A 16,976-nucleotide genomic window follows, 5' to 3' on the forward strand; every position below is an offset into this window, starting at 1 on the left:
CTCAACCAAAACAAAACTGAAAAGCACTTAAACATTTTTCCATATAACTTAAAAAAGCATCTCAAGCACCAACAAGACACCAGAGAATGTGATTTGTTTCAGAAAGATTCCCCAAAACCAACATTGAACAAATAATGATCTTAAAAAAAACTCCAGTTAGTGAGAAGACTCCACATAAGCCAAACTTCTCCCTAATTTAAATTTCGATACAGTCATATGACATGTGATGGAAACATAATCCGAGAAATGTTATTAGGCCATTTCATCCGTGTGTATCTTTATTTACACTTTCAGTTTCTCACACTAGAGAAACTATTTGGTATTTACACATACGTGTCCTATTTATTTCACTTAAGAGGGTGGCCTCAATATGCATCTATTTAGCTATAAATGTCTCTAGTTTCTCGTTCTTTATGGCTGACTAGTACTCCATTTTATAAAAAAAACCCACATCTTCTTTATCCAGTTTCCAGTTGATGGGTACTTGGGCTGTTTCCAAGCTTTCACTACTACAAACTGTGCCACTATAAACATGGGTGCACATCTATCGCTGTGGTAAGATTCTTTTAACTCTTTGGGGAAGATACTCAGCAGGGGGATAGCTGGGTCAAATGGGACCTCTAAGCCTAGTTCTTTGAGGTAACTCCATACTGATTTCCACAGTGGTTGCACCAGTCTGCACTCCCACCAACAATGGAGAAGGGTTCCTTTCTCACCACAACCCCGCCAGCATTTGTTATTGGTTGATTTCTTGATAGCAGCCATTCTTTGTGGGGTGAGGTGGAATCTCAGTGTTGTTTTCATCTGCATCTCTCCAATAGACAGTAATGTTGAACATTTTTTCATATATTTATTTGCTGTTTTTACTTCTTTGTCTGAGAAATGTCTGTTCATTTCAGATGACCATTTTTGAATTGGGTCTTTGAATTTGGGGCAGTCTGATTTTTTTCAATTCTTTATATATTCTAGGGAGTAGTCCGTTGTCTAAGATACAGTTGCTGAAAATTTTTTCCCACATTGTAGGTTGTCTCTTAGCTCTGTTGGTGATTTCTCTTGCAGTGCAGAAGCTTTTTAATTAGATGAGATACCAGTTGTTGATCCTTGTGCAAGTTCCTGTGCCACTGAGGTTTTGTTCATAAAGTGTTTTCCTATGTCAATGTCTTCAAGAGTTCTACCTAACTCATCTTCCAGAAAGTTTAGTGTTTCTGCCCGAATATTTAAATCTTTAATCTGCTTCAATCTTAATTTAGTGCATGGTGATAGGTATGGGTCTAGTTTTAATCTTTGGCAGGTTGAAATCCAGTTTTTCCAACACCATTTATTAAATAGGCTATCTTTCCTCAAATGAGGATGGTTGGCTCCTTTGTCAAAGATGAGGTGGCTGAGTATGTCTGGAAATGTTTCTGCATCTTCTAATCTATTCCACTGATCTTCAGGTCTGTTTCTTTGCCAATACCATGCTGTTTTTATCACAGTAGCTTTGTAGTATAGTTTCAAGTTGGGTATTCTGATACCCCAGCCATGTCTCTGTTGCTTAGAATTGCTTTTGCTATTCTAGGTATCTTCTGGTTCCAAATGAATTTTTGGATTGTTTTCTCTACTTCTGTGAAGTACAATGTTGGAATTTCAATAGGCATTGCATTAAACCTATATAATAGTTTTGGAAGTATGGCCATTTTCAATATATTGGTTCTTCCTTTCCAGGAACAAGGGATGTCTTTCCATTTTCTTTTATCCTCTTCAATCTCCTTTTTCAAAGTGCTAGGGTTTTCAGTGTAGAGGTCTTTTGCTTCCTTTGTTAGATTGACTCCTAGATATTTCATTTTTTTTGGATGCTATTATAAAAAGAATTGTTTCCCTAATTTCTCTCTCAATGACACTATTATTTGTATATAAAAAGGCTATTGTTTTTTGAGTGTTGACCTTATATCCAGTTACTCTACTGAATCCGCCAATAAAGTCTAGAAGTCTTTCGGCAGAGTATTTTGAGTCTTCTGTGTAAAGTATCATATCAGCAAATAATGACAGTTTAACTTCTTCCTTTCCTATTTTTATTCCTTTTATTTCTTTCTCTTTTCTAATTGCTGTGGGTAATGTTTCCAGAACTATATTGAATAGGAGTGGTGATAGTGGCATCCTTGTCTTGTTCCTGATTTTAGCATGAACGTTTTGAGTTTTTGACCATTTAGTATGATGGTGGCTGTTGGTTTTTCATAGATAGCCTTAATCAAGTTGAGATAAAGACCTTCTATTCCAATTTTCTGTAGGGTTTTTATCATGAATGTGTGTTGGATTTTGTCAAATGCCTTTTATGCATCTATTGAGATGATCATATGGTTTCTGTCCTTGACTCTGTTCATATAGCGTATTATGTTTATTGATTTACGAATGTTGAACCATCCATGCAACCCTGGGATAAATCTGACTTGGTCAGGGTGTATGATCTTCTTGATGACTCTTTGTATTCAGTTTGTCAGTATCCTGTTGAGGATTTTTGCATCAATGTTCATTAGGGAGATTGGCCTGTAGTTCTCTTTTTGGGCTGTGTCTTTCCCTGGTTTTGGAACCAAAGTAATACTTGCTTCCAGGAATTAATTTGGAAGCTTTGCTTCCCTTTCAATTTCCTTGATGAGTTTAAAGAGTAATGGTAATAGTTCTTCTTTCAATATCTTGTAGAATTCAGCAGTGAAGCCATCAGGACCTGGGCTTTTCTTTGTTGGTAAATTTTTTATTACATTTTCAATTTCACTCATTATAATTGGGATGTTTATAATTTCTATATCTTCTTCATTTAACTTTGGTAATTTGTATGTATCTAGGAATCTGACCATTTCTTGTTTTCCATTTTATTAGAGTACAAGCTCTCAAAGTAGGGATTGATGTCCCTCTGGATTTCTGCTGGGTCTATTGTGACTTCCCCTTTTTCATTCTTAATTGCATGGATTTGAGCCTTTTCTTTCCTTTTTTGATAAGGTTGGCTAAATGTTTATCAATTTTGTTTATTCTTTAAAAAATAACTCTTTGATTCATCAATTTTTTGTATCATTCTCTTAGTCTCCATTGCATTGATTTCTGCTCTTATCTTTATAATTTCCTTTCTTGTATGAGCTTTGGGTTTGTTATGTTCTTCTTTTTCTAGGAGCTTGAGGTTCTGCATTAGGTTATTTATCTGAGTTCTCTCTGTTTTCCCAATATGGGCATTCACTGCTTTGAAATTCCCACGTACAACTGCTTTCATTGTGTCCCATAGATTCCTGTATGTTTTACTGGCATTGTCATTTACTTGTAGAAACTGTCTAGTTTCTTCTTTAATTTCTTCTGTGACCCATTGGTTGTTCAGGAGGGTGTTATTTAATTTCCATGTGTTTGTGGGAATTTTGCAGTTTCTTATGTCATTGATCTCCAATTTTATTCCACTATGGTCTGATAATATACAGGGTGTAACCTCAATTCTTTTACATTTACTTAGACATGTCCTATGAGCTAGCATGTGGTCTATTTTAGAGAATGACCCATGTGTAGCCGAAAAGAATGTGTATTCTGATTTTGTGGGGTGGGTGGAACACTCTGTAAACATCTATGAAGTCCATTTGTTCAACAGCTTGGTTCAATTCTAGGATTTCATTGTTTATTTTTTGTCTAGATGATCTGTTTAATTGTGATATAGGGCTATTGAGATCCTCCACTACAATTGCATTAGTGCTTATTTGGTTTTTCATGTCCATTAATATTTGTTTTGTATAGTTGGGGGCATTTGTATTTGGTGCATATATATTTATGATTGTCATCTCTTCCTCTTGGATTGTTCCCTTCACAAGAATGTAGTGACCATCTTTGTCTCTCTTAATTAATTTTGGTTTGAAATATAGTTTGTCAGCAAATAGAATTGCTACCCCTGGTTTTTCCTGGGTTCCTGTGTTGTGGAGAACTGTTTTCCATCATTTTACTTTCAGTCTATGTATTTCTTTTTGAGTTAGGTGTGTTTCTTGTATACAGCATATTTTTGGATTTTGTTTCTTAATCCATTCTGTCAGTCTATTTCTTTTGATTGGTGAATTGAGACCATTAACATTGATTGTTATAATTGATAGACATTGACTCATCCTTTGTCATGATGTTTTACTATTGGTGGTTCTTTTATTTTTGTTTGTTTGGTTTTTTTCCTTTCACTTTAGTTTCTTACCTTTCCTGGTGGCTTCCCTCTGTTGAGCCTCATGGAGTTGTGATCTTCATTGTCTTTTTCTAGGATATTGCTTAGAATTGTTTGGAGTGCTGGTTTGGTATTCATGAATTTTCTCAGGTCTTCTTTGTCATGAAAATATCTAATTTCCCCATCAATTTTGAAAGATAATTTGCAGGATACAACAGTCTAGGTTGGAAGTTATTTTCTTTTAGGGCTTGAAATACTTCACTCCAGGCTCTCCTTGACTTGAGGGTTTGTGTTGGAAAATCTGCCATGATTTTGATAGGCTTTCCTTTATAGGTGATTTGTTTCTTTTCTCTAACTGCCTGTAGGATTTTGTTCTTCTGTTGGGTTTCTGGGATCTTGACGATTATATGTCTAGGTGTAGGTATTTTTGGTCATGGCTAGTTGGAGTTCTATATGCCTCACTTATCTGTCCGTCCAGTTCTCTACCTCTGTCTGGGAAGTTTTCTACTATTACTTCTGTGAACAGTTTTTTAATGTACTTTCTCCTGTTTTTTCATGGACTCCTATCAGTCTTATGTTATTCTTCCTTGCATCATCTAGCAGCTGCTGAACTGATTTCTCGTGGTCCCTCACTATTTTTAAAAAATCTCTGTTTTCATGGTCCTTCAACACAATCCTGTCTTCTATATCTGATAGTCTATCTTCAGATTCCCTTAATCTGCTCTGCAAGCTTTCAGTGGAGTTTTTAATCTCCTGAATATCTGTTTGAATCTGTTTCATGGGTTCCATTTCTTTCTTATGTTGGGCATTCATGGCTTCCAGCATATTTCTGAGCTCATCTATTTTTTTTTTTTATCTGTTTCTGTTCTAGAGCCTCTAATTATGTCTCTCACTCTGCTCACCATCTCTGTAGCTATCTGGGAGATCATTTCTGCTTTGAAGTTTTCTAGAACCTCATTCATCTGTTTTGTTACTTCCTGTGCTATCAGTTCAAGGTGTCCAGGTGGTTGATTATCAGACTTTTCCACCTCGTTTTCCCCAGAAATTGCCTTTTGTTGGGTGGAAGCCTGAGTTTGTGACTTGCTTAAATTTCTTCTCATTTTTGTTTTTGGTACTCTCAGTTATAAGTCAATGAGTCCCAGTAAGCCAGTCAGAGACCCAGGAGATTCAGACAGACTTCTGGCAGCAAGTCCCAAATTGAGCTTCCCACCCTCCCACAGAGCCGAACTCCGAAAGGCTCTACTACAGGTTCCAGCTGTCTTTCCTCTGAAAATAGACCAGGATCAAATGGGAGGTGATGACCCCTCCAACTTACCAAATACGGTGGTCTGGTGTGCCTATATTGCAGAGATTATCTTCACTTTTCCAGTGGTCTTCAGTTTTTATCAGGGAGCCTGAGAGAGGCCCTCTCTCTGCTGTTCATCTCTGCAACTCAGGACAGTGGCCTTTATGGCCCCCTTTGCCTCTGTAGTGTGGCACCAGGTAGCTGCACAGCCAAGAGGCCAGAGGCAGGGGGCCACTGTTGTTGCAGGTGCCCACATGGCCAAGCCTGCAGCTGATGGGCCTCTGGGGTGGGGGGGTGTGTCCTCACAGTCTCCTGGATGCAAGTGGGTGGGGCAAGCCAGACTCAAAGATCTTCTTGATCATGGATTTGACTACTGCTGAATTTAATTTGTTAGTAGATGGTAAGTGAATTTTCCGTCTATATCCATGAGGAATATTTTATAATTTTCATTTCTTATAATGTCATCCAATTATGATAAATGAATTACAATGGCACCACAAAATAAACTGAAAGATGCTCCCCCCCTGGAATTTCCTGAAATTGTGAGTTTATTTCTTCTTTAAACGTTGTTAAGAGAGTAGTGTCCTATGTCAATTACATAAGTTGATAGCATTGTTCTACATATTTTCTATCCTTATTGATTTTTAAAGTTTTAAAATGTTATCTTTGATGATTATTCTAATCTCCCTTTAGTTCTGCCAGTTTTGCTTCATGTATTTCAAATCAGTTATTGCACACATATGAATTAATGATTGTTATGTTGATGAATTGACCCCCTTATCATTATGAAATATTTGTCTTTAACTCTGATAATATTAATCGTCATATAGTTACTTTGGTATTCATATAGCCACACCAAAGTTTCTCATGCCTGCTCTTTGCATAATGTATTTTTTATTTTATTAATTATCTTCTACTTGCAACTTGTGACTTCATATGTAAAGTATATCTTGGAACTAGCATACAGTTACGTGTTGTTTTCTTCTAGTCTGAATGTTTCAGATTTTATTTAGAGCGTTTAGTCCATTGAGGTTCACTGTAGTTATTGGTTTGATTAGGTTAAGTCTGTCATTTTGATGTATATTCTCTAGTTACCCAATCTATTTTCATACCTCTGTTGCTTTTTTCCCACCTTATTTGATTGTTGTTGATCAAAATTTTATATACGATTTCATTTGTTTTCTATTCTGCCTTTTAAATTATAGCACTGTGCATTTATTATGTGGAATTGCACTATGTATCATTAACTTGTGTGTGTTTGCTATATTTACTATTGTACTACTTTCTATGAACTGTAAAGATCTTATAAAAACAAGATTCCATTTACTTTTCCCATTCTTTGTACTATTATCATCATATATGTTACCACTGTGTAGGTAATAAACTAATTTTTATTTAAATAATGAGTATAAATTTTTAAATAAGATTAAGAAAAAGAAATATTTTATGTTATTGACATTAACCATATTTGGAGCTACTGTATTCATACTTTCAAATAGATTCAAGTTTCTATCTCATATCCCTGAATCCTACAGACTTTGTTTAGTATAAGTTTAATGGTATCTTTTGAAGAACAGATACTTTTAATCTTTGTATAGACCAATTTGTCAACATTTCCAACCACAGTTTGCACGTTTTATAGTATTCTGCTTTAGATCTCCTTACCTTCTCATGAAGGTATCATCCTATGTGTTCTTCTAAGAGCTGTATGATTGTAACCTACACATTGGGATTTTTTTTTATCTATGTGGAATTAACTTGTGCGTTCTGTGAAGTGTGGTTAGGAACAGAGATTCATTGTTTTGTATGAGTGTACAGTTGACCCAATACCATTTAAGGAAGAGGTGATCATTTTCTATTGAACTGCCATGTTACCTTTGTGTATAAAATGCCAGTCCAGGTGTGGGTCTGATCTGTTTGCTTATTCTTGCACCAATATCATGCTGTATTAACTATAATATCATAATTGGTTTTTATGACTGATAGTGTGAATTTTCCTTGTTTTTTCTATTTCTTCAAGATTGGCTTGAATATCCTTTACTCTTTCTTTTAATATAACTTATTTCTTAATAATTTTACTGGAATTCTACTGAATTTTTAGACCAATTGAAGAAGGAGTTACATCTTTATCATACTGAATCCTCTAGTCTACAATGTTTACTTCCATTTATTTGAGTCTCTTTTAATTTTTCTCAATAATATTTTATAGCTTTAAGTGTAGATATCTTGGGAAACTTTCATAAGAATTATTCATAAATGTTTGATATCTTCTGATGTTATTAAATGGCATTTTAAAAGCTCACTTATCACTGTTGCATGTATTGGAATATATTTGGATATTGATCTTATATTCAGTGAAGTTCTAAACACTCCAGCTTTGGGTGTGTTCCAATTTGGAGCAATTAAAAACAGTGCTACCATGAACATTCTAGAACTGACCTTCGGTGAGCCAGCACATTTCTGTTGAATATGGATCCTCTGCATCCTGATGAACACTTGGTTTTCCTTCTTTTATTTTAAATATTCTGGGTGGCATTGGCAATGTTACCAGTCTCCCTGATAATGATATTCAGAATATTTGTACATAGTTATTGAAAATATATGTATGTCTTTTTTATTAAAGGACTATTCCAAGCTCTTTCCCTATTTTTAATTGGACTGATTTTCTTTTTTTCTGTTTGAGCTCCTTATATATGGGTCCTTTATCAGAAAAATGCACTGCAATTATTTTCTTCCATTCTGTGGCTTCTTTTTAACTCTTGAGATGTATTTTGACAAAATTTGATAATCTTTATATGATCCAATTAATATATTTTCCATTAATACTTCATGCTCTTTGTGTCTTGTTTAAAATATGTTCTCATGTTTTGTTCTAGGATGTTTGCTTTTCCATCCTTCACACTGGGATGTGTAATCCATTCTGTGGTTCATTGTTGTGTATGCCCTGAGACAGGATAAGATTCAAAAAGGCCCTAGCACCATTTATTGAAAAGGCCATCTTTTTCCATTGGATTACAGTTTCACTTTGTCACAAATCAAATGACAATGTGTACATATGAATGCCCGTCTCACATTGGATGTTTCTGCCTTTCCATATAAATTTCAGAACCAGCTTACAGATTTTCACAAAAATCTCACTAATCAAACCTCTTGTTTTTTCTTGTTTTCTATATTGAGCTAAAAATTACATATGGTAAAATTGTATACATTTTAAATGAAAACTGTAAGAGTACAATGCGCTTTATGTGGCCCTTTAAAATAAAGTAACTAATTTAATAATCCTATAGTCAGTGAAGAAATAATGCATGTTTGGGAAAAAAGCCACTTTTGTCATGCATATATTGTTGAACACATTTTTTATTAGATATAATACTGCTTTGTCAGTTCTCTCCTTCTAGTACTGTAAGAATGTGCCCCTCCTGGTCCCTCATGGTTTCTAGTGAGAAATCAAGAGTCATTCAAGTCACTGTTTATTTTGAGGTTATATGTCATTTTTCTGTGATAACATTCAAGACTTTTTCTTTGTCTTCAGTTTTCTGAAGTTTGAACATGATGTATTTCGGCACAGATTTCTTTTTTTTATTTAATTGACTTTATTTACTCTGCTACAGACATTTTTTTTTTTTTTTTTTTTTTTTGGTATCGGGGATGGAACTCAGGACCTTGCACTTACGAGGCAGCCGGCAGAACCACTGAGCTAAATTCCCAGCCCTGCACAGATTTCTTAGAGTTTATCCCATTTGAGTATTTTTGAGCTTCTTGAATTGGTAGCTTTATGCTTTGTTATTTTGTTTTGGCCAAACTGTGAAAGTTTTAGCTATTATCTCTTCAAATATGTTTGTAGCATCACAATCTTTCTTGGACTCTGCTACTATAAATGTGACCCTGTTGTTGCTACACCACTATTTGCTTAGATTCTGTTCATTTTTCCTTGTAAATTATTCAGATTGGATCATTTCTATTGATCTGGCCTCAAGTTCACTAATTCTTTCCTTTGTCATCTCCTTTCTAGTATTGTCACTACAATAAGTTTTTTTAATCTCAGTTATCCAACTTGTTAGGTTCTAAAATTTCCATTTGACTCTTTTAACTTATTTCAGGAGGGCTTGCAGTTGCTCATTTGAGTGTTTTTTAAATACCCATTTTGAAGCCTTGTGAGATAAAGCTAACATCTTATGATTGAAGTCTCCTGATTATCCTTTGCAATGCAAGGGGAGTTGTGTGTGTGTGTGTGTGTGTGTGTGTGTGTGTGTGTGTGGTTCTTTACATGCAGATTAATTTTGGATTTTATACTTAAATTTTTAATATTAAGTTGTCAAACTGTGAGTCTTATTTCATTCCTATGAAGAAGATGTTTTAGCCTTCTATATCCAGTTTTCCAAGCTTTTCAGGGCTATTCAGATTTGTCCTGGATTTGCCCCACCTTGGGTCTGTTGGCTATCTCGGTTCTCAAAGTCTATAGCATGTTGATTAGGAGCAGATTCTTAAATGCACAATTTAGAGGTGAGTCTAGGGTTTGAGAAACAACTTTATGGGTCACTTTCCTGAATCTCCACTTTCTGCTCGCTGTCTCTTTCCATTATTTTCTGTTTCGCTGAAGTTCCTCTATGTGGTCCTCTAACCAGAAATGTCCAGCTCCACAAACTCTAGAAGGCCCACACAGTGCAGAAAAACAAACAAGCAAGCACTTGGGATCGATTCTGCTGTCTTGGAGATGTAGCCACAGCTTCATCTTTCTCTGCCCAGATGTCTGGCTCCTGCAGTTTCCATCTCTGGCCGCTCATGGTCCAGCTGCTACCCCCATGACCAGAACCAAGATAACAGAGAGGAAAATGCAAGGGATTTTTTTCATCCCCTGCATTTCTCTCTTCTGGTGTTTGAGCCCAAACTAGTAGGTTTCTTACGGAATTCTCTATCTGCACCACAATGCTGAATTCCAGTGTCCCAGCTGCATGGAATTCAGGCAGGAAAATATGCCAGGAAAAAAAAAGTTGTACTTACCAGCAGTTCACTGATAAGCTGTGCTCTGATAGTTTGCTCGAATCTACTTACTGGTACTTATTCCTCAAAGTATTCGAATCACTGCCCAAGAGCTCTGTTCTAGTTTTCTAAGTGTGTTCCATGGAATAGGAAGATTGGCATGTGTACCTTATCTTCCCTAGAACTGGATCTTACACCTAATATTTAACTAATGTTGCCAATATAATTTGGATAGACAATATTTAATTTTATTAATATATTGTTTCTTAACTCCTTCCATTTATTTTTATTATGAACATATATTTTGAGTATTTATTTTAGTGAATGAATGCATAACACAAGCTTCCCATAATGTCTACAGATGTCTCTGTTTTCCATTCACATTTTTATTGTCAGTCATGTGAGTACGGAATTCGGTTTAAATCCGATGTGACACTTAATAGAAGAAGGACTATCATGGAGTGGGAGGGGACCTGGGGGGAGGAGGGAGAGGGTAGGAGGGGCGATCAATATGATCAATGTATAACACATCATGTATGAAAATATCACAGTGAATCTTGTTAATTCACACAAATAATATGTACTAATAACTACAATTTTTAAATGTACAACTTAAAGATGAATGCCTTTTTAACCTCACTCACAAGAAACAGAACTCGCAGCAATCTCAGAAGGCTCATGCTGCCTTCCCAAGCCAGGCGACACCGTCCGCTAACAAAAGGAACTACATACTCTTCTAGGTTTTATGATAATTCATATTTCTTTTCATTATAATTTCATTACCCAGTTGAGGAGCCCTAATCACCATAGTGTAGCTTAGCCTGATTTGTATAATATATCTATTACTGCTCTGTGTATTTTTACCCTTAATATTTTATTGTTGAAGAAACCAATCTGTAGAGCCAAATTTCCATTGGTTGTGGTCCCAGGGTGCAGTTTGAGCTTTCCATTTGCCCTCTGTACTTTCTGCAAATTAATAGTTAATCTATAAACTTAATCTGGTTCAGATTTCACATTGGGAACAGATTATATCATTGGTGCTAAGTGTTCTTTGTCAAGAGGAGAATAATGCCTGCTTATCTTGCTTTTTGTGTGTGTGATTGGCAGCCCCAGATTCTTACTTAGCTGTACTTAGATTTTTAATCTGTAGGTGGTGAAAAATGGCAATGCTCTGGTTCCATGCTTCTTTCTTCCTTTAAATATATCCCAGCGTCTGCTATTCAGTTTCTTGGTGATAGTTTGCATAGAAAGTTAGAATTGTTGTTCCCTTTATTTATAAGACTTCAAAACAATGAACTGGTTCCTAAGAATCCTTAAGGTTAACTAATCAAGTTTGTGTGTGTGTGTGTGTGTGTGTGTGTGTGTGTGTGAGACGCCAGCTATAGCCCAATGAGATCCATCTCCCTGGTTGTGCTGAGGCCAGGCCTCTGACTTCCTACTTCCTGTTCCTGGGAGATGCAGAGCTCTCTTGACAACCAGCTTTGACTCAAGGGCTCCCAGTCTCCTTGCTGAACTTCCTGCCTGGCAGTTTAGATTCTTCTGCCCAACCTCTTCTTCCTCCTTGTTTCACTTGGGATCAAATGTACTGTAGTTTGATTCCTGGCCCAGATTTCTTGCTCACTGTCTATTTTCTCCCACATGGTCATTTCCTCCAGGAAAACCTTTGCACATGTAATCCTATCTTGGCAGATGTGCACTAGCAGCATGTCACAGATTTACCCCCATTTGGTTTGCTTTGATTACAGTCATTATCTTTATCATTGCTCAAATTGCCCAATTTTTAGTGAGTGGACGATTCTTTAGGTGGACTCCCAAGTCCTTTGAACACAGCCCCTACTAGTTTATGGTTTGGGCCTCTTGTAAGATGATTTTCTGAGCGTATGGGCTCCTTTTGCACTTATGCTGCCCTAGATCTGGAGTCAGCCATGTTAAACTCTTTCTAAAATCTGATCTCCTTCAGTTGCAATTGTTACTTATAAACCTCTATGTAGATAGATCTAAGATTATCTATCAGCCTGTCTCTACATATGCATCTATTTATGAGTTCTAATTCAGGATTACAGAATGCTTACTTAAGCTTTTCTATCTTAAATTTTCAGCTCCTAAAATTCCTGGTTCTCAAAGTTGCTGGGGATAATTAAATCGCAATAATGAAAGTATCGCTCATTTTCTTTATCTCACACTATAAGCAAAGCATATTCAGACCAGCAACAGCAACATTGTTAACAACATGATGGATACTTAAAAATTGGCTTTTGTACTTTTCCCATTTTTGCTCCCTCTTTTTAAAAAAATTTGTCTGTGTGTCCACTGTCAATGCACACAACCTTTTCATGATGTTCTCTCTCTCATATCTCATCTTCAGCTTTGTCTCTACACAGAAATACACACTTACTGCTCACCACCACTCCTCGTGTCAGTGTCTCTCCAGTCATCTCGAATACAAAGCCTAGTCTTTGTGTATTAGTGAGGAAAGGTTCGTGGAAAATATTCCTTCAGTTTTTACCTAATGATGACAGTTTTCGCCCTTTATACTTGAAAGGCACTATGCCCAGGTATAAAATCCTTGGATAATTTCTTAAAAATTTGAGTTTTTTGAAATATATTATTCCTCTCCTTCTGGAATAAAGTACTGCTCTTGAAAGTTCTGAAGGTAATAAAATTTTCTTTTTATTTTTTTCTATTCTGTGTTCTTTTGTGTTCCAGCATACCCAGAGGATATTTTTCGTTTTCTTTAAAGTCCAATAGTTAAACTGTGTTTCTTGATGTTTGTTGCTGTATGTTAACTTTCCCAATTATACTCAATATTCTTTTATTCTATGATTTCAAATCTTTGGGTTTCTTTTTCTCTTTAAAATAAGTACAGTTCTTGGTTTTTTCTTTTTTTGGTCCATGTTTTGAATTTCTCCTTTGATCTGTACTTTGGGTTTTATTTTGGTTATAGCAATAGCCCTTTCCATTATCGCTTTCACTCAGGTCCTTTATGAATCTTAAAACGTCTATATTGTTCTTGACATTACATATTTTGGTTATTTGTATTTGTTCTGTATTAACTTATAAAATGGTGTTCCTCCAAAATTTCTTTTATTCCTGAATTCTATCACCTAATCTATGTGTTCTCTCATCTTTTGTATCCATTTTTAAATAAATTATTTAAAGTAGCAATATATAGATCTCATATGTTGGTATATTTCTGATCCTTTCATCAAAATATCTTTCTGTCAAGCTTTTTGTTTCTTTTTTCTTTTCCTTTTTTCTTCTTTTTTTCTTGTTAATTTCTTTTTCTATAAAATCTTTGTATGGTTTTGATTCTACATTATTGCTGACTTTACATGACATGAATCCTTCGGTCCTTCACTCTTTTGGGATGGAGGCAGAATTGAGAGTGTTTTCTGAAATCATACTGCAGGGCTTTGCAAAGCATCCACTTAACAAATCAAATTCTGTTTCCCAGACTCCTTCCCTGGATGATGTTGTTGTTGTTGTTGTTGTTGTTGTTGTTGACTAGAGAAGCTCTGTGGGAGACATGGAAGGAGGAAGTGAGAGAACAGACATTTGGCTGCTCTGCACATTGGAGTGAGGCAGGGAGTGGTTCTGCTCCCGCAGTACACCCTTTCAGCCCAGAGCTCTGCGACAGTGAGCCAGGGCTTGGGCAGAACAGGAGCGGCTCCAGCAGCAGTGGCAGCCACAGCTGACAGCAACTTCTGGCCATCTTCCCGAGGGCCTGCTCTCCCCACTGCAGGATGGCTTTTCCCCTCCACTGCCTACCCCTGAACTTCAGACTCCAGCATCCAGTGAGGGCACAGCAGCCTCATCAAGTCACCTAACCAGTGCCGGGACCTGACCTTTCACACACACACACACACACACACACACACACACTCACTCACAGACTCACAGACACACACACACACAATCAGTGCTGCTTCTTTATTTGAATTGTTGCTGCTATGGTTTCTGAGACATGGTAGAAAGTATGGGCCTTTGCTTTCTAAATGAGTCTAAATCTGTTCCCCTCCTATCTTGGTTGTTTTTCTGGAGCTAACAACTCTGACCCCTGCAGACTGGGAAGAGGTTTATCTGGGGTCATGGTTCTGGGGGTCCAAAGGCGATTGCTCGCATCCTATGATGGCCTTTTGCTGACAGCATGTGGAGATGGAAGTGGGGAGGCCAAGGTGAGAAACGTGTGTGTGTGTGTCCTAGACTCTCCTGATAAAGCCACCAGCATTCAATCACAGTGGCTTCCTCCTGATGTCCTCCTTATCGAGTCTGAATCACCCCCCAAAGACAGCCCTCCCGGGGAGCCCCATTGTCAGGTTATTTCCCACTCTCCTAACACCACACAGTGGAGATTAAATTCAACAAGAGTTTGGGAAAGAATGAGCCATATTCAGACCACAGCACCTCTGCCATCTGTACCTGGACCTTTCCTCTTTTCTTCCTGTTGTCCCTGCCCACTTCAAGTTAGACATTATAATATCCAGGTTCCTCTCAGGGTGGGGCTTGTTCCTGGGAGAGAGGTTGGCTTGTCATTTAGAATTTGCAGGACCAGGTCTGCTCTGGGTCCCTCCCATCCAAGCTTGTATGGAAAGGGAGCAAACCTTTCCCAGTGCCAGCTGCTTTCAAAAGTGGGACTGCTGGGGCGGGGATTTAGCTCAGTGGTTTTGCCACCTGCTGCGCAAGTGCAAGGACCTGAGTTCAATCCCCAGTACCAAAATAAAAAAGAAAAGAGTGGGCCTGCTGGAATTTCCAGGAAGTAACCATCAAGTAACTATCAGAGCTTTGCCACATAATTTGTGGGGCCTGGTACAAAGTGAAAGCATAGGGCTCTGTTCAAAGAAAAGGAAAAGAGCTTTGTTATTTAAACAAACAAAAAACGTTATGCTTTCTTCAGTGGTCTCTCCCAACTTACTATGGTGGGTTTCTCTGTTGTCCAGCAATGTGTTCTCTTGCACACATGGACACTTAGAGAGTAAGTGCAGACCCTCATGAGCACTGGACCCATGTATGCTTTGGGTTTCTCATATAAGAGAAGCCATGTGATATTTGAGTTTGTGTGTCTGATTTATTTCACTTAACATTCTTGTCTCAAGGTGCATCTATTTTCCTACAAATGACTCATGTATCTTTCTTTATGGTTGTGTAATACTCCTTTGTGTATAAATACCACACTTTCTTTATCTATTCATCTCTTGATGGACTTATAGGTCACCTCCAAGGTTTAACAATTAAGGATTGTGCTGCTGTAAACATGGTTGAGCATGTATCCCTGTAATACGATGTCTTAACTCTTTCAGGAAGACACCTAGAAGGGGAAGAGCTGGGTCAAATAGGATTTCAATTTTTAGTTTATTGAACAGTCTCCATACTGATTTCTATAGTGGTTTTACTAGTTTACATCCCACCAAAATGTAGAATTGTGCCTTTTACCTCACGCCCTCACCAGCATTTGTTATTATTTGATTTCTTGATGATAACCATTCTTTATGGAGTAAGATGGATTCTCAGTGTTATTCTGATTCACATTTCTCTAATGGCCAGCCATGTTCAGTATTTTTGTGTGTTTATCAGTCTTTTTTACTTCTTCTGAGAAGTGTCTGCTCATTTCATTTGCTCATGTTTTGACTGGATCTTTTATTTGGGAGGTCTGTACACGGATAGGCAGAACAAATATTGTCAAAATGCCAAACTACAAAAATTGGTGTATAGATTTCATACAATTTCAATCAAAATATCAACAGTATTTTTCACAGAACTAGAAAAAAACAAACCTAAAATTCATATGGAAGCAGAAGAAATCCAGAATACTAAAAGCAATCCTGGGCAACAAGAGCAAAGTAGGAGGCATCACAATTTCTAAACTTCATGTTATATAACAAAGCTACAATGATAAAGCAGCATAGTACTGCCACAAAAACAGACATATGGGTCAGTGGGCTAGAATGGAGGATACAGAAACAACTCTAGGCACATTCAGCTATTTGATCTTTGACAAAGGGGCCAGAAACATAAGATGGAGGAAAGACAGCCTCGTTAGCAAATGGTGCTGGGTAAACTGGTTATCCACATGCAGAAGACTGAAGCTATGCCCATACCTCTCACCATGTAATAAAATAAAATCAAAATGGATCAAATATCTAAATATTAAAACAAATAATCTTCTGGGAGATAAAATAGGTAAAACTCTTGAAGTCATAGGCATAGGCAAGAGCTTTCTGAACAGAACCCTAACTGCATAAAAATAACATCAAAAATCAACAAATGGGATTATATCAGATTAAAAAGCTTCTGCACTGCAAAGGAAACAACCAACCGAGTGAAACAACCATTATTCCCTACATAATGGGAAAAATTTGTGTCGGCTACTCCTTGGACAGAGAACAACATCTAGAATATATAAAGAACAGATAATGAAAGCAACTAAAAACCATTAACCTCCAAGCAGGACCTCTGCTGAGCACTGGTCACTTGCTCATGAAATTGGCCCTGTCTTAGTCCTTTTTTTGGAAGGGGTACTGTTCGAGATTGAACCCAGAGCCTCATGCATACTAAGCATCCACT

Source organism: Heterocephalus glaber, unplaced genomic scaffold (assembly GCF_053883595.1).
Source record: "Heterocephalus glaber isolate CG9 unplaced genomic scaffold, H.glaber_assembly_v1.0 deba00001531, whole genome shotgun sequence".
NCBI classification, from domain to species: Eukaryota; Metazoa; Chordata; class Mammalia; order Rodentia; family Bathyergidae; genus Heterocephalus; species Heterocephalus glaber.